At 51.0% G+C, this 21,472-nt stretch overlaps 1 protein-coding gene across 1 annotated transcript in view; it reads right to left on the reverse strand.

Moving 5' to 3' along the window:
* Positions 1 to 17,275, reverse strand: part of AGPAT3 (1-acylglycerol-3-phosphate O-acyltransferase 3) — a 110,107-nt gene extending 92,832 nt beyond the window's left edge. Inside the window, exon 1 of the mRNA XM_032276741.1 lies at positions 17,084 to 17,275. The gene's annotated coding sequence lies outside the window, so the exon portion shown is untranslated. The remainder of the gene's footprint in view (positions 1 to 17,083) is intronic.
* Between the last annotated feature and the right edge of the window lie 4,197 nt (positions 17,276 to 21,472).

The raw sequence follows: 21,472 nt of genomic DNA on the forward strand, positions 1-21,472 counted from the left end.
GCACCCAGCACCAGGCCACCCAGCCTCTGGGCTAGACCAGAGGCAGCCCAAGGAGGGACCATGCAGCTCCTTCAGATTAGGAAAGGGCCACGCTCCATACAGCAGAAAACAGGGACGAGGCCAAAGAGGCAGCACCCACCATCGGAACCAATGAGCTCCTTAGAAACAGCTTATCTACGAGGCCAAATGCCCTCAGCATGAAGGGAGGAGGAGAGGGAAGCCAGGGGAAGACGGGGGAAGGGAGAAAGGCGGGGGTGGAGGAGGTTGGGGGACAAGGGGAGAGGAGGAGGAGGAGGTCACAGGGCGTGGCAGGGCACACCTGCAGCTGGCCCCAAGCTCTGGGGACTGTCTGGGGACATCCAGGAAGCCCCGAGAACTGAGACAAGGTGACTCATCTTAATGACAGAGGAAACCACCTGGCCAGATGTACCTCTTTAAAGAGACGGTTGCTTACACCATCGCAAACAGACCAGAACACTGGCTGGGCGAGGTGGTTCATGTCTGTAATCCCAGAACTTTGGGAGGCCGAGGTTGTTGGATCACCTGAGGTCAGGAGTTTGAGACCAACCTGGCCAACATGGCAAAACCCCACCTCTACTAAAAATACAAAAATTAGCTGGATGTGGCAGTGTGCACCTGTAATCCCAGCTACTTGGGAGGCTGAGGCAGGAGAATTGCTTGAACCTGGGTGGCAGAGGCTGCAGTGAACCAAGATTGTGTCACTGCACTCCAGCCTGGGTGACAAAGTGAGACTTTGTCTCAAAAGGAAAAAACCAGAACACTGACCAGAAGAAAATCCCCGGGGCCCACAATTCCTTATTGAGGACACTCTGGGGAAAAACTCAAGGACTGACAGGGCTGAGTGACGAGGAACAGAAAGGGCTCCCAGGGGCCTCTGGCGGGGCTTTTTCCCATCTCCGTTATACAAGGAGCTCCTGCTTGTGAACAGGGGAGAAACTTGTCCAAGAGGCTGAGAACCGACCTCGGAGGCTTAGCGAGGACAGGCCCTCTCTTGGGATCCCAGAGTGGGCATGAGGCCACACTGTCATGGACTCTGGCCTCTCTGGCTGGTCAGGGAGGTCCAGGCCATGAGGCCCTTGAGGCTGAAGGAGAAGGACATCTGAGGCAGGGCAGCCCCAAGGTTGGTGCAGAGCATACGAGGCAGGGTGGCCCGGGCAGGAGGCGCCGCTGACCAGCAGCCCAGCCAGGAGGGGAAGGACAGCCCGCCTGGGCCACAGCTTCACAGTCCACAGCAATCCAGCACTTGCCCTCTTAAGTTTCTAGGGGCTAATTCACAAAGGAGGACACGGCTTGCTCTCTCCTGCCTGCAGGGCCTGCGCGGAGGTGTGGACCTCATGTGGGGGCTGACCTGTGCACGAGGGATCCTGCATCTCACGAGTGGCCCCACAAGACAAGCGAAGGGCTATGACACTGGACACGACTCGGTGGCCGCCAGTCACCCTAGACACCTGAAGATGGAAACCACAGGAAGAGCTGGGCAGCTGCCTCCTTAAGCCCACCCAGGGGCACCACCCTAAGAGGCCGGCACTACCCCCCAGACCAGGGCACCTGTAGGTGCAGGAGACCCAGGCGCCCTTTGACCCAGCGAGTCTTGCAGGATGTGGCCACCCACTCCCCTAGATGTTTAGGGATGTTTCTGGAGGGGTGTTTGCTGCCACAGTGATGGAAGGCACTGCTGGTTCTTGGAGCGTGGCCGACATGCATCCTTCACGGGTCTCACCAGACACCTGCCTCGGCTCAGAGCTGACTCCAACTCTCATGCAAATGCCATGAATTTTGGTTTCACAGACACTGGATTTTCCAGGAATGCAAGCACCCATAAGGCACACCTCAGGGAGAAAGAGGAAGCCTGCCTTGGCCAACCCCAGTGAGGGGCTGAGTCTACCCCCAACGGCCCTCTCAGCGCGGCTTGAGCCAGCAGCGGCCACTTCGTGTCCTGATGCAGATGCGCCCGAGAGGTTCCAGATGGAAATATATGTCAATCTGAAACCCTGGGTGCAACCTACAAAACATATTTCCATACTACAGAAGAGACATCACGATGCTTTATTAATAACAACATGAAGCAGTAACAATGCATTCGCCAAGCTGCCTAAGCCCTCTCCCGTATTACCTCCATTATGCAATGGAGATGTGGGGCCCAGCCAGGCAGAGAGTGACAGGCTTAGGCTGACCACTCCCTGAGCCCTGGATGCAGGGCCCCAGAGGAGAGACTTGCCCAAGGCACAAGGCCGTACCCCTGCAGTGGCCTTGACCCCGGAGCATGCCAACATGGCAAATGCATGAGAGCTGCAGACGCCAGCCTGTGTCCGACTTTACACTGCTAGAGGCCACATTCAAAAGCAAAAGAAACTGGCAAAAAATAATTTAATAATACATTTTACTCAACTCAGTATATCTAAAATATTATCCTTTCTGCATGCAACCAATATAGAAGAATATGAATGAGATCACTTACATTCTCCTTCATGTTACGCCTCTGAGACTGGCGTGCATTTCACACCAAGAGTGTATGTCAGTTTCCACCGGCCACGTTTCCAGCATGCCTCTGTGGGCTACGTGGCTCATGCGCTCTGCCCCAGACAGCACAGGCTGAGATATGACGGGTTATCTAAGGTTGACATCCTTCCCACACCCCTTTTCTGTTTGCATATCAAGAATTTTAGAAGTTTTTAGCTTCACTAAACTTTGCCTTCTAAAGTATCTATCATGGTTCATTTCTCTACTTGAGGCAGGTGCAGGGGTTCAACACTTTATGTATGCGTTTTCATATAAAGTATTTCCTAATTTTAAAAAAGGTTGACAGATTCCCTAAAATACAATTTAATCATGAGGCACAAAATAAAAATTATGACAAAGTTATTAAATACTTCCAGTTTTCTTTTTCTTTCATAAAATTTGTAAGGAAGAAAAAACGATCCCTTTCTGGAAATAAATACATAATAAGTGACCAAGTAAAAACAATTAGGAATTACTATCACTTCCTTCTCAATTTTCTTTTCGTCCAAAAAAAGTTTGTACATTTATTCTCATTCATTCTCTCTCTCCATTTTCTCTCTCTTCCCCCTCCCTGGCGTTAAGAATGACCAACTCAGAATCAAACCACCAGACTCAAAACAAATCTTCCTTGCTATGAACAGTTAACACACTGCCACCCATCACGTGTCCAGTTCACCACCATGTCAAACACAGTTGACTGGAAATGTCCAGGGACCATCACTCAGCAGTAAGACGCCTGTCTACTTAATGCTAGTGAGCAGGGGACGTCCCGCACCTGGCTCTGGACCTGTCCTTGTTTCCACTTTGGGGAGATACATGTGAGTGGAAATAACAAGGGTAATTGGCAAAATCATTGTGAAATGAATCTGTCCTACCATAAATGTGACTGCAAATTTTGAGGCTGATTTGCAAAAGGCCACAAAGCTGTGACCCATCCACACATTCAGTGGCAATACCACCGGGAAAAGGGCAGCTACCATCTCTGAGTCGTCAGAATCCCTGACAGTAAAGCTGAATAGTCCCCAGCGCTCAAGATCAAAGCTGAGTTCCTGGCAGAAGAGACCTGCAGAGGCCTTTCCCACCTTCCTGCTAGTGACTCACAAAGGCAGCCTTCGCATACCTGACAAAGTTCAAGACAAGAACAGGCTGACCAGGAGCTCCCCGCCTCCACCCCCCGCCTCCGTCCCCCGCCCCTGCAGATGCCTGTCCAGAGCGTTCCTCAGGAACAGCGGCCGTCCCTGCTATGCCACGCCAGGATCGTAGGCACTAGGGGACAGCAGATGCTGCCCTCAGCTATGCTGAGCCATGACGTGATTCAGCAGCAAGGGAATCGGACGCTGGCCCAGGAACATGGCACCAGCCTGGGAGGCCACGGACAAACACCAGCTTTGCTGGTACAAAGGGCCGGTGCCGACTGATGTCAAAGCTCAAATCCACACCCTGAGTCTCCACAGCGCTCTGAGACGCCCGGGGGCACAAGAGACACAGAGCCACGTCCTCTGCCCCGAGGTCACGCTGCGCTGTTCTTCAAGCAGAAACAGCAGAGACGGGCGAGCTCACTCCTCAGCCCCACCCCGGGAGCATAGGGAGAAGCCTGAATGCCAGGATGCGGGGACGTGGGGGCTCTCGGGAGGCAGGAGTGCCAGGTGCTCGGAGGTCCTCAGGCCAGCTCAGGACAAAGGCGTACCGCTCAGGCTGTCGCTTCTAGATTGCTCGGCTTTTGAACGTAGCGCTCACTGATCGCAGTCACGCTTCCCCAAGTGCCATCATCCCCGGGCAGCCCAGCCAGGACTCACAGTGCACACGGCCACACACAACACGGCTGCCCCGACACGCACACGGCACAGCAGGCACACATGCCACTGCGCCATTGACAAGGCATTTTCACATGTGCAGCCTCACAAGCTGCTGAGGAAGAACAGACGAGGAGACAGGTGCTCAGCTGAGAGCAGAGAAGGAAACCTGCCCGGGCCATACCCACGACCCAGCCTCCAAGCCCACAGCAGCCCAGAGAGACCGGGCTCCTTCGGCACAGTCAGACACCCTCAGTCCATTTTCCAGCTGAAATAAAATACTGCACAGCAGCAACTGTGCTTCCTATGGTTTTCCCAGGAGATGAAGCTTTACTCAATCTTGGCATGTTGGATTTCTTTTTTTTTCTTTTCTTTTTCTGAGTTGGAGTCTCACTCCAGTCTCAGGCTGGAGTGCAGTGGCACAATCGCAGCTCACTGCAACTTCCGCCTCCTGGGTTCAGGCAATTCTCATGTCTCAGCCTTCTGAGAAGCTGGGATTATAGTCACGCACCACCATACCCAGTTAATTTTTGTATTTTTAGTAGAGACAGGGTTTCACTATGTTGGTCAGGCTGGTCTTGAACTCCTGACCTCAAGTAATCCGCCCACCTCAGCCTCCCAAAGTGCTGGGATGACAGGTGTGAACCACCACAGCCAGCCACGTTGAATTTCAAAACTAGAAGATAAGCCAAGCATGGTGGCTCACGTCTGTCATCCCAGCACCTTGGAACCTGAGGCGGACAGATCACTTGAGGTCCAGAGTTGAGACCAGCCTGGCCAATATGGTGAAATTCCATCTTTACTAAAAATACAAAAATTAGCCAGGCGTGATGCCACACATCTGCAATTCCAGCTACTCCGGAGGCTGAGGCACGAGAGTCGCTTGAACCAGGGAGGTGGAGGTTGCAGGGAGCTGAGATCCAGATCTTACCACTGCACTCCAGCCTGAGCAACAGAGCAAGATCCCGCATTACAAAAAAAAAAAAAAAAAAAAAAAAAAAACTAGAAGATAAATGGAAATAAAAAACTATTAAGCATCACAACAGTGTTATTCTTTCAAATGCTACTGGTGTGCTTGAAACAGAAACAATCTTTGCAGAGAGCAAATCAGCAACAATGTGTCTAACGTCTTGGAAATGTCAAGACCCTTTACTCAGCAATCCACCGGCAGAATGTACCTTCAAGACACTGACTAGAGAAGAACTGTATGAGGACGCCCATCATATTTATAACCAGGAACACGGAGTAGCATGTCCACTGTCGAGGCTACCACAGCCGGCTGTGTCCAGGCAGGGGAGCCGAGTTCATCCTCCCTCGAGGGGGCTCATGGAACGTCGGCAGTGCAATGTAAACTGAAGTGGGCGGGCCACAGAGACAGCGGCCACGACGTGACTCTGTTACAGTGTGTTAAGAGTGTGTGCGTGTTGGATGCGGTGGTTCACCCCTGTAATCCCAGCACTTTGGGAGGCAGAGGCGGGCAGGTCACCTGAGGTTGGGAGTTCAAAACCAGCCTGACCCACATAGAGAAATCCCGTCTCTACTAAAAATATGCAATTAGCCGGGCGTGGTGGCACATGCCTGTAGTCCCAGCTACTCAGGAGGCTGAGGCAGGAGAATCACTTGAACCTGGGAGGCAGAGGTTGCGGTGAGCCGAGATCATGCCACTGCACTTCAGCTTGGGCCACAACAGTGAAACTCCATCTCAAAAAAAAAAAGAGTGTGTGTGTGTGTATCCAACTCACACTCAGGATAGGGGCAGGCCACCTCGGCAAAGTGACATCCAGGCCAAAGTCCCTGGGCAAAGGGAGAAAGAGCGTTCCAGGTAGGCGAAGGTCTGAGGCAGAACATGGCCAGTGGGGCAGCTTGAAGATCGGGTGTGGGGGGCGCGGAGCCTGAGGCGGAGGGACACTGACAGCAGCAGACGTCGTTGAGGGGGCTGGGCAGGCAGTGACGGGGAATACGCGGGGCTACTGAAATGCTGCCCCTTATGCTGTGGGGAACAGGTGTGATGGGAGCTCAGCTGGAGTGACCCCCCTGTGAGGCCACAGGCAGACCCGGCGGCGGAAGGCAGGGCTGGCGGTGGGGAGGGGGACAGGCAGCAGGAGTCTGTGAGGGTCAAGGAGCAGTAGGTGGGGAAGGGAGTGAGGGAGATGGAGGAAGGGGGGCATAGACGGGGCCCGGGTTTCTGTCCTGGACACCAGCAGACACAGGAGATGGACAGGACAAGGTGGTGGGAGCAGAACACACAGGAATGGGTCTGCTGGGAAGACGTCCTCAGCCGGATCCCAAGAATAGCACAATTTCAGCTGCTTCCTAGTCTTTTTCTTCAAACTTATTTTCTACTTTTGAACCCTGACATGCCTTTTAACTATTACTGGCTTATACCATGTACATGTACAGTGGTTCTTTAGTTCTTCAGCTTCTGAATAAAAGTCATCTGAAGAAAGCCAATTGGAATGGTGGCCTGGCCCACCTATCCTAAAGTAGCAGAAAGCATCTCAGGTGGAATGGGTGACAGGGACGTAGACAAAAAGTTAAGTTTATAAGGACAAAATCTGAGTCACATTTTGCAGTTGTAAAAACTGGTGGGCCAGGCACGGTGGCTCACACCTGTAATCCCAGCACTTTGGGAGGTCGAGGCGGGTGGATCGCCAGAGCTCAGGAGTTTGAGATCACCCTGGGCAACATGGTGAAACCCCATCTCTACTAAAATACAAAAAATTAGCTGGGTGTGGTGGCAGGCACTTGTACTCCCAGCTACCCAGGGGGCTGAGGCAGGAGAATCACTTGAGCCTCAGAGGTGGAGGCTGCAGTGAGCCGAGATGGTGCCACTGGACTCCAGCTTGGTCTACAGAGTGATACTCTGTCTCATAAACAAAACAAAAAAACTGGTGAAAAGCATTTGATAATGATGTGCTTGGCGGGGAGGCTTCCCAGCTTTAAACTCCCCGGAAATTACAAGTTGTCCTACACCAGGCAGCTTAGCCTTAGATAAAATTTCCCCCCAGACAGCCTGGTACATCGAATCTGTGACATTCCTTCTTCTGTTCATTATCGTTTCATTCATCAGGTTCTATGTAGACCCACCACCACCATCAGCAATTTCTTCAGTCTCAGATTTCTGTTGTAGGATCACTTTCCATCTTAGTCAATTACATCTTTAGCCATCCCCTTTGTGATCCCAGGAAATTGACCCAAAGCTATTCTTCATCACTCCCAATCCCAGGCTCCTGGCAGGAACAGCGCTTCCCCAGGGAGGCTTTGCTCCCTTCAAGTCTTGCAGGAATCTACAGACAAAGCCCATGTGAAATAAACTCTCAATTCAAAATCACAAAGCATGCGAGGGGCAGTACCAGTGAGCAGGAGGCGGCAGAACAAGTGGCAGCGTCCAACCCTCAACACATTCACATTTTGTATTTGTCAATATGATTATAATATGGTATTGCTTTGGTATTATTAGCTACAGAATAGAAAATACGTATGTTTAGAGATAAAGAGAAAATAAAAACAAATGTAAGAAAACCAAACAAGAGGAGAAGCCAACGTGGAAAGAAACAAAGAGAACTTCCAGGAATGAAAACTATCATCATTAAAATAATGAAAATTAAAAGAACAGGTTAGGCTGGGCATGGCGGCTCATGCCTATAATCCCAGAATTTGGGAGGTCGAGGTGGGAGGATCACTTAAGCCTGGGACCAGGTTGGGCAACACAGCATGACCCCATTTCAAGAAAGAAAAGAAAAGAAGAACAGATTAAATATTAATAGCACAGATGCTGGGCACAGTGGCTCACACCTGTAATCCCAGCACTATGGGAGGCAGAAGTGGGCAGATCACCTGAGGTCGGGAGTTCAAGACCAGCATGACCAACATGGAGAAACCCCATCTCTACTAAAAATACAAATTAGCCAGATGTGGTAGCAGGCGCCTGTAATCCCAGCTACTTGGAAGGCTGAGGCAGGGGAACTGCTTAAACCCTAGGCGGACATTGCAATGAGCCAAGATTGCACCATTGCACTCCAGCCTGGGCAACAAGAGCGAAACTCCGTTCAAAAAACAAAAAAACAAAAATTAGCTGGGCATAGTGGTGGGCGCCTATAATCCCAACTACTCAGGAGGCTGAGGCAAGAGAATCACTTGAACCCAGAAGGCAGAGGTTGCAGTTAGCTGAGATCACGTCACTGCACACCAGCCTGGACAACAAGAGCAAAACTCCATCTCAATATACATATATATATATGTGTGTGTGTACAAATATATATGTATATACACACATATATAAGTATACACATATATACACATACATACATATATATGTATATGTATGTATATTAATAGCACAGTAGTTGGAGATGAAGACAGAGTTGCTAAACTGGAAGGCAGAGCTGAAGAAATAACTGGAATGAAGCACAAAAAGACTAAAAGGTAGAAACATGACTAGGAGCTTGAGGGGCTGGGAGGATGGCATCAGAAAGCCAGATGTGAGGCAGATGCAGGATGGCTGACCCTTCATATCTAGGGGTTCCACATTTGTGGATTCAACCAACTATGAATCGAAGATATTTGGGGGCGGAAATTCCAAAAAGCAAAAATTGAATTTGTTGCTACTAATTTTTTTTTTTTAAACTGCGTCTCACTCTGTCGCCCAGGCTGTGGTGCAATGGTGTGATCTCAGCTCACTGCAACCTCCGCCCCACCAAGTTCAAGTAATTCTCCTGCCTCAGCCTCCCGAGTAGCTGGGATTACAGGCGCCTGCCATCACGCCCAGCATATTTTTGTATTTTTAGTAGAGATGGGGTTTCAACATCTTGGCCAGGCTGGTCTTGAACTCCTGACCTCATGATCCACCTGCCTCAGGCTTCCAAAGTGTTGGGATTACAGGCGTGAGCCACTGTGCCCAGCTTGGCTCTCTACTATTTTAAATCCATGTTAATGAAGTGATATACAGGCATTGTATTAGATATTATAAGTAATCTAAAGATGATTTAAAAATATACGGGAGGATGTACACAGGTTATGTACAAATATGACACCATTTTATATCAGGAACTTAGGCACCCACAGATTTTGGTATCCGTGGTGGGTTCTGGAACCAGTCCCTGGTGGATACTGAGGAATGACTGTATTCAACAAAATAACAGCTAAAGCTTTTCCACAATTGCTGAAAGACGTGATACTCTATCTTCAGGAAGTATGATGAATCCAAAGCAGGAGAAATAAAAAGAAATTCATTCTAGAAAGACCACAGTGAAGCTGAAAAACACCAGAAATAAAAGAGACTATAAAAGCAGCCAGAGAACAAGCTTACTACTGACACAGAAAAGGCAATTGAGATGACAGCTCACTTCCTAAGAGCAACTTTATAAGCCAGAAGATACACAATAGAATTCAACCCTTAAAGAAATGCCAGGGAATCCGTGCTATACAGACTATATCCTCTGCCCATGAGTCTTTTCAGCTGAAATAATAAAAAAAACATAATCTAAAATCCTTAAGGCCTTTGAACATAAAAGCACTCATGGGTCATGGAAGAATAAAAAAATTATAAAATGCTGAACAATGAAAATATTACATACGTTATATGGCCTTAAATGCTTTTGACAGTGCTGGGCACAGTGGCTCATGCCTATACAGCACTTTAGGAGGCAGAGGCAGGCAGATTGCCTGAGGTCAGGAGTTTGAGACCAGCCTGCCCAACTAACAATACAAAAATTAGCTGGGCGTGGTGGTGCACGCCTATAATCCCAGGGGAGGCTGAAGCAGGAGAATCGCTTAACCAAGGAGGCAGAGGTTGCAGTGAACTGAGATCACACCAGTGCACTCCAGCCTGGGTGACAGAGCGAGACTCTGTCTCAAAAACACACGCAAACACACACACACACACACACACACACACACACACACACACCCCATTTACAAAAGCTAGAACAATAATAAGGGCACCTGGGAATAAATTTAAACACAGAGTGTCAGGTGGTATGTGGAATATCACAGTGCTTTATCAAAAGACACCTAGGAAGACCTGCACAGTCAACTCTTGAGGGACAAAAGGCCTAAGCAGATAAAGCAAACTTTACAACTTCTACAAAAAAATACAGAATACATCTGTGACCCAAGAATTGGGAGGAACTTCAAGCAACATGCAAAAGGCACTACCCAGAAAAAAAAAAAAGGATGGATAAAATTATACATTACATTTAAACTATCTTGTCATCAATACAAAGACAGTGAAAGATAAAACCCAACTGGGAAAAGTATCTAATACACACATTACAACCAAAGATGAACAGCCTGAATATATAAGGAAATATAGAATATGGAAACTATATATAAGGAATAGGTGAGAAAATGACATAACCCAAAAGAAAAATGGGTGAAACACATGAACAGGAATTTCACAGAGAAGGACGTGTGTAACCAATAAATATACAGGATGCTCAACTTCATCCAGCAGGGAGGCGTAAATCAAGACCACAATTGCACAACAGTTTGTATCTACTATCTTTGCAAAAATCACAGCAATACCAAGTGCTAACAAATATGTGGCTCAACCTCACACATCACTGGTGGCTGTGACTTGGTGTTGTTCCGGGAAGCAGCCCACTCAGAGGTTAAGCACACAGGACATCAGAGGGCTGCACACGTGTGCCCAGAGACATGGACACAGAACATCCCCTACAAACAGGTCGGGATTAGGAGTGCCTCTGGAAAACATTATTTTTTGCAGGATTTATATTTGCAGAGATCTTATGGGAGAGTCTCCTGTAGGCACTTAAAGACACATGGAGTTGCTGTTTTCCATCCTGTGCTTATTCTCTGAATACCATCTTCTCCTTTCCTCTAAGTATCATCAGAGAACGCTGTTTCCAGCAGCCATCCCTGAGACAGAGGCGATGATTCTTTTGGTTTCACCTGCACGAAATTTCTTGAGATTTTTTCCCCTCTCTTCCTGCATTTTTGAAGTGCCCGTTTTGTCCTCATTTAATTCGTTCAGTTACTTTATTTCAAGAAATAAACAAATACTGTAGCCCAGAGATTGTAAAAATAGTAGCCCCAGCTGAATTCAGGTGGCAAGATTTTTAATTCAGCTTGTGTGGTTTGCTAAAAAATAAATAGATTGCACATAAAACTCCAGATTTCTGGTTCCTCCTGGAAGACTAAAGATCGGGTAACTCTGGTCCTATGACCACCTGGCCCTGCTTAGCTGGGGGTCAGTGGTGGGCAGTCAGGAGAGCCAGGCCCTTTGAAGGAGGCCTCAGTCTCTCACTCATGTTCACCAGTCACCCCTTCCTAGGCCTCATGTCTGCATTGTCACTTACCTTCCTGGCAGGGCCCCATCAGAATCTGTGTTGATGATCTTCCTGTATAGCTTTGTTCACCAAAAAGAAACCTTCTGTACTCAGTAATTCACTAACATTGATTGATTGACTGATTGATTAATTGAGATGGAGTCTGGCTCTGTCTCCCAGGTTGGAGTGCAGTGGCACGAGCTCAGCTCACTGTAAACTCCATCTCCCGGGTTCAAGCAATTCTCCTGCCTCAGCATCCCCAGCAGCTGGGACTACCAGCATGCGCCACCACACCTGGCTGATTTTTGTATTTTTTTTTTTTTTTTAGTAGAGACAGGGGTTCACCATGTTGCCCAGGCTGGTCTCGAACTCCTGACCTCAAGTGAACTGCCCACCTCGGCCTCCCAAAGTGCTGGCATTACAGGCGTGAGCCACCTCACAGGGCCTCAATAATTCACTAACATTTAAAGAAAAGAAGTAAAAGTTACAAAGGCTTTGGGGCTCCAGGAAAATGCAATGCTAGTCTGGAGCTGGAAGTGTACTGCATGACAAACACATTTTCCAACCAATGTTCTAGAACTTAAGTCGTAGTAATACACTCCTGATTTAGAAGACTGAAAATAACCTGTGTGCACTGAAACGCGTATGTCTTGATTGCTAGAGTGCATTTGAAAACTCCCAGAACACCAGCACTTCCGATTCCCGGCGCCAGCTTGCTACCAGCCACGGCAGGGAGTCCTCCTTGGGTCGCCATGGTTCGCTTTCTAAAACTAATCCAAAATACCACCCGCCCGTGCCGCGTGGTGATTCACAGTTGGGATGGTCTTTACTATTCCTTTTGTTTTTGTGGATTACCAAAAGTCACTAAACTTAGCCAGGTGTGGTGACAGCACCTGTAGTCCTAGACACTTGGGAGGCCAAGGTGGGAGGATCACTTGAGGCCAGGAGTTTGAGTCTGGCCTGGGCAACGCAGCGAGGTCCCATCTCTAAAACAAATGCATAAAATTTTAGGTCCCTAAACTTCGTCTCTGAGGCTGCCATGGAGCTCTGCCAGAGAGAGTGGCTTCAAGGTGACAGGTGCGTCATAGCCTCCTCACCAAGACACCTTCAGGACCCCTTCAGGGGCAACAACCAAAGGGGTATTCGTGCAGGGCCAGGCCTGAGAGACGCAGGGCCACCCTGGAGGTCAGCTCAGCCCAAGGACTCAGCACTGGGCTGGCTGTGCCTAACGAAGGGCGGGGTCTGAGGCTCCTCCTCCCCAGCCCTGCTCCTTCTGCCTCTTCTCACAGGGATCAGGCCTGCCTGGAGGTCTGAGTCTCACCCTCTGCGGGGTTCCCTCCTGCAATTTGCATCTCACCTTGGCACACACTTCCCAAACTGACAAGTGCGTAACCCAAACTGATACGGTCTTCATCTAACAATCTGACTTCTGTCTATTTTGGCAAAAATCAATGGTATTATACCATATTTTACAAAGTATAACAATTGATTAATTTCTCAATGCATGCACAGATTATGTGTAACTCCCTAATAAAATGCACATTTTTTCATTCAATCAATCACTCCAATTAGACGAGGACAATGGCCTAAATCAGAAATCAATCCATGAAAAGCTTAACCCAATCATCAGCACATTCTTCACGTTAGGAGTCAATAAACAGCTCTTTATTTTACTCTCACTAAGTATACCACAAAAAGCTGAGCACAGATGAACTTACGTCAATTAACTTTCTTCCCCATTCCCTACCATATCCAGCATGTATCTGTTTCTATCATTTCAGATGGGGGTTTCAGAGCCCCCAGTCCAGCAAGTGCAGCCTTCTACAAGTGAAAAGTGTTTAAATGAATATGTGTATGCGGAGCCAATGACTTTGTCTCTGTTTCGGAAATGTAGATTTTCATCTATTGGATTTTATGAGCATCAAGGTAGTCTGGTAGAAAGAATGACAGCTTTGGACTCTATCAGACTTTTGTTTAAATCTAGATTTGCTGGAGCTGAGATGCTGGCCACGCCTTCCCCCTCAGTTTCTGTGTGATGGGGTAAAACCCCTCTCCTTACAGGGGTGTACAGGTGCTTAGAAAATAATAAGGTTGGCATGTCATAAAGCAGGTGACACACTTAATGTCAGGTCAGCAAACAGGACCTGAGGAAAAGAACCAGAGCCACCGCGGCTGCAGCTCCGGTGCTCGGCTCCTGGCACCTGGTTGAGAACCAGGACGACAGTCGGGGTGAGCCATCCATTTCAGGACAGGTATTTCCTTGTACAGCTTGTTACTACGCTCATTTTATAATTCATCATTATTGTTACTTATTCTGCATTTCATCCCCTAAAGTAACCGAGACCATCTCCAGCAATGGTGCATGGCCTTCCCCATCACCTGGGGACAGGCCGCCAGGCTGCAGGCACACCGTCCCACCATGAGCGCCAGCCAGGAGGAAGATTTCTGCCTGTCACACACTGAAGGATGCTTCTGTTGCTTTCAGTTCACCACAAGTAACATTTAAAACGTATCCTATCTGCAATCCTTTTACCGAGGCTTGGGGAAAGATGTGGCCAATTTAACCTAGGCATCCATGTATCCTAATGGCCAGGTACAGACTTTGGTCCTGCAGAAACAACTAACGCCAACTTTCACCATCAATGCTGCCTTCCCGCCCCCAAAACTAAACACGGACAGTCCAAGGTTACCAGAGCGCCTGTCTCCTGTACTCTGCTTGACAAAGATAATCAAAACGTGTGACTTCTAAACAACTAAATGAAAACCTGTCAGAAGGTGAACTGCCTAAAATGCAGCATTTTGAAATTAGTAACTTAGAATTAATCTTGAAATTATTATGAGGTGGTTTTAGGAACAGACAGCTCATGGTCATGTAACCTCAGCACTTGAAACGACCCATTTAAAAGCCCAAACACTCTTCCGTTAACCCAAAGTAAAGTCCCACGAAATCTCTGAGCAACCGTCTTCAGAAAATTCAGTCCAACTTTAATGTAACAAAAATCTTGCAGTGAGATGGAGTAGCTAAAGATCTCACATTAAACAAGTCATTAAAAAGGAAACAGTCAAATGTAGCCAGTCATGCTGTGATCTAGAAATACCGGCCAGCCATAACTTGGGTAATTTGTAACTGTGCAATCACAAGAGGTTTTGACAAGGCCAGAGGAGGAGGAGAAGTGTGGAAGAACAAGCCACTGAATTTACCAGAGGTGGGTTTTGATGGTGACAAGGGGTCTGCACTGGCACTTCAATGACAAGCACCAGGAGCCCCAGCATAGATGGATGGGGGGGGTCTGCACTGGAAGGGCCCAAGTGGGGCTCCAGGTCCATGAAGAGGGTAAATGTGATTGGGCGAGTTAAGGACACCCCTCCACCAAAGGAATCCAGGAAATCAGGCTCTTCTCAAACACATTCTGATCTTTGTCTTTCCTGTTAATGAGAATTTCAACATATCCCACCACCTCTGATTTCACCAGGATGGCTCCGCAGGCTTTCAGCACCAGGATGGGTCCTTGGAGGCCGGAGTTGCAGGGATGGAAGCCTCAAGTCAGCCCTGCTGATCCCAGACAGAACCTGGGGCAAGTATCTCAAGCCCTGGCTTGCCAGAACGCTTGTTTACCAGGTCAAAGTGCAGAGGGGATGGGAGGCAGTCACGGGTCTACAGCAGGGAGGGAACAGATTACTTTGGTGAATGCTTTTTCCTAATTTCCAAAATAAAACAATTACTTCCTTTCAGGTTGCTTCCCCAGCCCTGGCACACAGACTCATGCACAGGCACTGAGTCTGCACTGGGCACCAGGCTGGGGTGGGGCGACACCATCCCTCCAGGGAAGCCTGTTCTAGAATCTACACGCCTGGGGACTTTCCCATCTGGCCACACTGCCTTTAACCCTGCTCTCACACACTCTTCAGGCTGCTGCCACGCGTCACCCTGGCAGATATGCCAGGACAGGGCCACACACAGGTAGGGTGACCACAGAAAGCAGCCACTCCATGAAGTCAGCTTCAGAACATTTAAGGCCTCTACACCTTCCAAGGCCAAGGGACCCTGTTCATCTGAATGTCAATGGCATGAAGCTGCTTTTTAAACAATGTCCTCAAGAAGATACCTAAGAGTAACTAGAAATGGATACAAGAAGCGAGTTGTCACAGGGACCGGCTAAGTCTGAACTCTGTGGGGGGGGGGGGCTCAGGATTACCTGGAAAGGGGGAGGGGGAGCAGCCAGGAAGTGACCAAATTAGCGCTCAGCATCCCCGGGAGACCCCTCTGAAGCTTTCACACGGAGAAGACGAAGGTAAGCGAGTCGGAGTAGGGGAGTAGCGGCGGCGCCTGCAATTTAAAAGCCGCAGCAGCCAGGGTCCCGCTCCCAGCCTGAGCCCGCCCCACCTCCCAGCCCCCAGCAGGAGCCGTGCACTTGGCTCTCGGCGTTGGCTTTCGTTTTTAATACGAGCCGCACGCTCATCACCCCTTCTGGAAGCCAGCAGCGCACCTCCTTCCTTCTTCTAAGATCATGTTTCCCAGGAAAAGGAACGCAACTGCTCCAATATTCTCTTAGACAAAGCTTTTAATATTGCGCTGCTTTTCTTTTTTTAATAAAAAAGGTCTGGGAAGCCATTTATAAATGCATTTTCCCTCTTTCACTAAACTTCTCTCAAAGTTACACACACACACACACACACACACACGCACACACACAATTTTGAACTAGCTTCAAATACTAATAACCCTCCTTTCCTAAGTGCTTCGGGACCCGCTGTGCCAAGGGTCCTGGGGTGGCCAAGGGTGGGTTTTCGCCCTCATGGCTCTGGCTCCTGGGCTGACCCCCTCCCCTGACCCGGCCGGTGTGAACACGCCGCCGGCCTATGGGCCGAATGCAAAGTCTACCCTGGGCTCCGCAGCTCCATCCCCGCGCGGAGCGGCTAAAAGTGAAACTGTCCCTCAGCCTGGACGCGCGGAGAGGAGGCCCCTGGGGAGTTCCGGGTCCCCAGCGCCCCGAAACCAGGCGGCGGGCGCGTGCTGTCCACGGGGGAACGGAGCGGGGCCGGGAGCAGAGTCCAGGGCGGAGGGGAAGGGACGCCCCCGCGGAAACTCACTCGCCTTCCCTCAGCCCCGGCCCGGGCCCCTCCGGGGGCGCCCCGAACCCCCGGGCCTCCCGCCGAGCCCAGCGCCACCAAGGCTGCCGCGGGAAGGGACCTGGGCCTCGGGCCGGACCAGGCCCACCCGCCGGACCAGGCCCACCCGGGAGGCCCCGGTTGCGAGGGGCGCACAGGACCCAGGCTGGACCCTTCCTGGCCCCGCGCCTTCCCAGGCCCCGCGCCCCGAGGAGCGCGGCCGGCCCAATGCGGCGCGGGGCCCCGGGCGGCCCGAGGTCGGGCGGCGGGGGCAAGGGCGACCTCGGGCGGCGGGAGGACGACCTCGGGCGGCGGCGGGGAGGGGTTTGAGTAGGGGGCGGCCCGACCTCGGGCGGGGGCCTTGGCGCTCACCTGCGGCAGCCGCCACCTGCTCCTCGCGCGGGCGTCCCCGGCGTCGCCTCCGCGGCCCCGCTCCGGCCGCTGAGCTCCTCGGCCCTGGGCCCGGCCCGGCCCTGCGTCGGGGCCTCAGCGAGTGCGGCACCCGCCGCCCCCGGCCCCCATCCCGCCGCCCTCCGCCCTCCGCCCTCGGCCGCGCCGCCGCCGCCACTTCCTGTGCGCGGCGATCCCACAGTTCCGCCGGCGCGCGCGGGGCGGCCGAGGGACACGCGGGGGGGCGGGACGCGCGGGAGGACGCGGGGGGGACGCCATGGGGGGACGCGGCGGGGGACGCGGGGGACGCGCGCGGAGGGAGAGTGCGGGCTGGGGCGGCCGGGTCGGCGGCGGTGGGGCGGTGGGAGCGCGGGTGGGATCCGCTAACGGGCGGGGCTGGGACCGGGCTGGGGGAGGGGACGGGCGGGGCGGGGTCGGGGGGCGCGGGGATCGGGGAGGTCGGGGCTGAACTGGGGGAGGCGGCGGATGACCGGGCTGGGGTGCGGCGAGGGCATCTGCGGACGGGGTCGGGGGCAGGACCGGGTCGGGGCCGAGGGGTGCGGGGCGCGGGGTGGAGCAGGGAGGGGCCTCCGAGCTCTGCCTGAGCCACTCATCTCCCGGGCCAGGGTCTCAGTTGGCCCCGGGGCACTTTGGGGCGTTAGCTCCTCCCGCGTCGGCCGGGGTCGGGGTCGGGGTCGCAGCCGCAGCGCGGCGGGCTCGGTGGGGACGGCCCTGCCCTGCAAACAGCGGCACCTCGCGAGGATCGCGTTTCAGCTCACGTGCTGTGCCCTCTGACTTCTGCATAGTCGGCCCCTGGCAGGCGAGCGCGTGGCGACGCTTGACCCCAGCGGGGCGGGGGTCCCCGGAGCTGTCTGGCGAGTCCCCTCCGGGCTGCAGAGCCGCCCTGGCCCCAGGACCGCGGCTCCGGTGCCCTCTCCCCTGCCCTTGGCCGGCGGCCATCCCAGAACCCACCCGGGAGGCCGCGCAGGTGGCGCTGTCACGGCTGGGCCCGCTGCGGGCTCCACCAGGGTCCGCTCGGCTCGCGTCCTGCACTCGGGACTTCGTTGACCTGACGCCTGCTCAGGTCCGTGGTCCCAGGCTGGACTTGCTGAGCTTAAGTGGGCTTTACTGGAAAACCATTTAAAATACCAAGTGCTGACACTACCTACTGTGCCCCCCTTTTTTTCTATTATTATTATTGAGACAGGGTCTTGCTCTGCCGCCCAGCCTGGAGTGCAGTGGTACAGTCGTAGCTCACTGAAGCCTTGAACTCCAGGGCTCAAGCTGTCCTCCCACCTCAGCCTCCCTAGTAGCAGAGACCACAGGCACACACCACCACGTCTGGCTAATTTTTTACACTTTTTTGTAGAAATGGGGTCTCACGGTGTTTCTCAGGCTGATCTCAAAACCTTGAGCTCAAGTGATTCTCCCGCCTCCTCCTCCCAAAGTGCTGAGATTACAGGCATGAGCCACCGCAACCAGCCTGCACCTCCTTCTAAGCCTCCTCAAATTATTTCAGAAAATACCTAAACTAAAATAAAATGAAAGTACTGTGCACCTGTCCTACTCACAATTCCCTTATTCTCGAAAAAGGAGCTAAGATTTGCAAAGCTCATGAAATTCACCATTTGTAAAACCTCTCACCCATCATGTCACTTCGGGTAATCTGTGCCACCAATAAATTCCCATAGGCACCTTCAGGATGTGTGGGTACAAGGATGTGCTGATTTACAGCTTTACCTATAATCACTGGACACCTGAAAACAACCAGACACTTGGTTAAATAAACTAGAACATTCGTTTAGCATTTTTAATTTAAAACATTTTTCTATAGTTTTAATGTGATAATTCTGTGTACGCTGATATGATAGTCTCCAAGATCTGTTAAGAAATAAAAATAGTGCACTGCAATGAATATACAATAATGTGCTTTATTTAAAAAAAAAAAAAAATGGCCAATGCAGTGGCTCAGACCTGTAATCCCAGCACTTTGGGAGGCCAAGGGGGATTACTTAAGGTCAGGCGTTCGAGACCAGCCTGGCCAACATGGTGAAACTCTACTAAACAAGATACAAAAATTAGCTGGGTGTGGTGGTGCTTGCTTGTAATCCGAGTTACTCAGGAGGCTGAGACAGGAGAACTGTTTGAACCCGGGAGGCAGAGGTTGCAGTGAGCCTATATCTGGCCATTGCACTCTCTGACCTAGGAGACAGAGTGAGGCTCTGTCTCAAAACAAACAGACAAATCAATATAGGCAGATACAAATCCAGAAAGCTCTGGGAAGATGTGATACTGACAGGGCAGGGTAAAGAAATAAAATTTCCATGTATGTGGTAAGTAATGTTCAGATTTATCATAAGCACACATTTTATAATTTATAAATTTATTATTATTATAAACCGGGTCTCCCTCTGTCAGCCAGGCTGGAGTGCGGTGGTATGATCATAGCTCACTGCAGGATCCCTCAAGGGATCCTCCCACTTCAGCCTCTTGAACAGCTACAAGCATGCACCACCACACCCAGCTATCTATTTATTTAGTAGAGATGGGGTCTCACTATGTTACCCAGGCTGCTCTCAGACTCCTGGCTTCAATGATCCTCCTGCCTCAGCCATGCAAAATGCCGGGATTAGAGGCATGAGCTGCCCAGCTCTGCACACTTATTAAAAATGAATTGTGATGCACCTTGTCATTTAAATATGGGATGGCTCCTTCAGCCTCACTTTGAGCTTTTACATCACTCCCAAATATTATGTTTGTCTCAATAGTGTAAAATGTCTCTGACAGACCAGTCTGGAAAACAAAGTTAAAATTAGCTGCGTGTGGTGGATCACACCTGTATCTCAGCTACTCAGGAGGCCTAGGTGGGAGGATTACTTGACCCCAGGAAGTCGAGGCTGCAGTGAGCCATGAACATGCCCCCTGTACTCCAGCCTGGAAAACAGAGAAAGAGCCTTTCTTCATCAGAATCTGTGATCACTGAGACCTGAGCCAAGCCCCTGGAGAGCTGCAGGTGCATAGACTTCCAGAGCAGCATTTAAAGGGAGCTGGAAGTCAGCCACCCACCCTCAGTAAATGAGCCCTTGTTATATGCGTAGATTATTTCATTAACCAAAACCGGCCACAAGGTAGAGATGACTGACATCCCATTTTATCTTTCAGGAAACTGAGGCACAACTGACCGCCCTGTCTTATCTGCCAGCACAAGGGGCGGCACAGGCAGGCAGCCTGGCTCTAAGCCACTGCAACCACAGCACAGCAGCTTCTCCTGACCTGGTAATGGGGTTGGCGATTAAGAAAGAGACTCATGGTGAGCCAAGATGCCATTGCACTCCTGCCTGGGCGACAGAGTGAGACTCCATCTCAAAAAAAAAAAGAAAAGAAATGAAAGAAAGAGACTCGGATCCTCAGTCTTCTCAATGAAAAACTCGGGGCAGGGGGAGAGTCTGACCTTGAGTAGTATTTGTCCAGAGAGGGGATTTCTGTAAGAAATGAAAAGAGAAAAAGTAGTTTTTTTGTTTGTTTTGTTTGAGACAAGAGACTTGCTCTGTCGCCCAGGTTGGAATGCAGTGGCACGATTTTGGCTCACTGAAGCCTCCACGTCATGGGTTCCAGTGATTCTCCGGCCCCATTCAGCCTCCCCGAGTAGTTGGGATTGCAGGCGCCCACCACCACACCCGGCTGAATTTTTAGTAGAGATGGGGTTTCAGCATGTTGGCCAGGCTGGTCTTGAACTCCTCATCTCAAGTGATCCGCCCACCTCAGCCTCCCAAAGTGCTGGGATTATAGGTGTGAGCCCCCGTGCCTGGCCTCTTTGGTAGTTGATGTCCACAGTGCGTGTGAGCCTGGGAAAGGGGCTCCCTCTTCTTATTCACTCTAATTCTCAGCCTGAACTGCCGACATCTGGCCTCACAGATAAGCAAATGGAGCCTGAGAGGTGATCCCAAGGCCAAATGGCAGATTGCCGCCCTCCTCCACACCCAGAAGAGGGCTTTCCAGTTCTGAGAGGCCTCACTCGACAACTTTCCCATCCAGCCCTGCCCGAAGCCCACGGGGCCCAGTCTGGCTCCAGGCAAGTCAGGGGAGAGGCTGGGCAGCGGCTGGCAGCAGGGAGGGCGCTGAGTTGTGCAACTGCCAGGGGAGCTGACAGCCAAGGCTCAGCCTGTGACCTTGAGCAAGGACATCACCCGTTTGCTCTTAGTTTCTTTTTTTGTAAAATGAGGAGGTTCCCACCCAGACTCCCTGACCTCCAAGAGGATGCTGAGAGCCAGGGGTCCTCAGGGTAATTTAGGCATTTTTAAAAGCTCAAAGACAACTCTATATTTCAGATGTAAAAATTTACCAAAACAAAAGATAATAGCTTCTCTGGAG

Source organism: Sapajus apella, unplaced genomic scaffold (assembly GCF_009761245.1).
Source record: "Sapajus apella isolate SASKATOON/1434 unplaced genomic scaffold, GSC_monkey_1.0 scaffold8, whole genome shotgun sequence".
Lineage (NCBI taxonomy): Eukaryota > Metazoa > Chordata > Mammalia > Primates > Cebidae > Sapajus > Sapajus apella.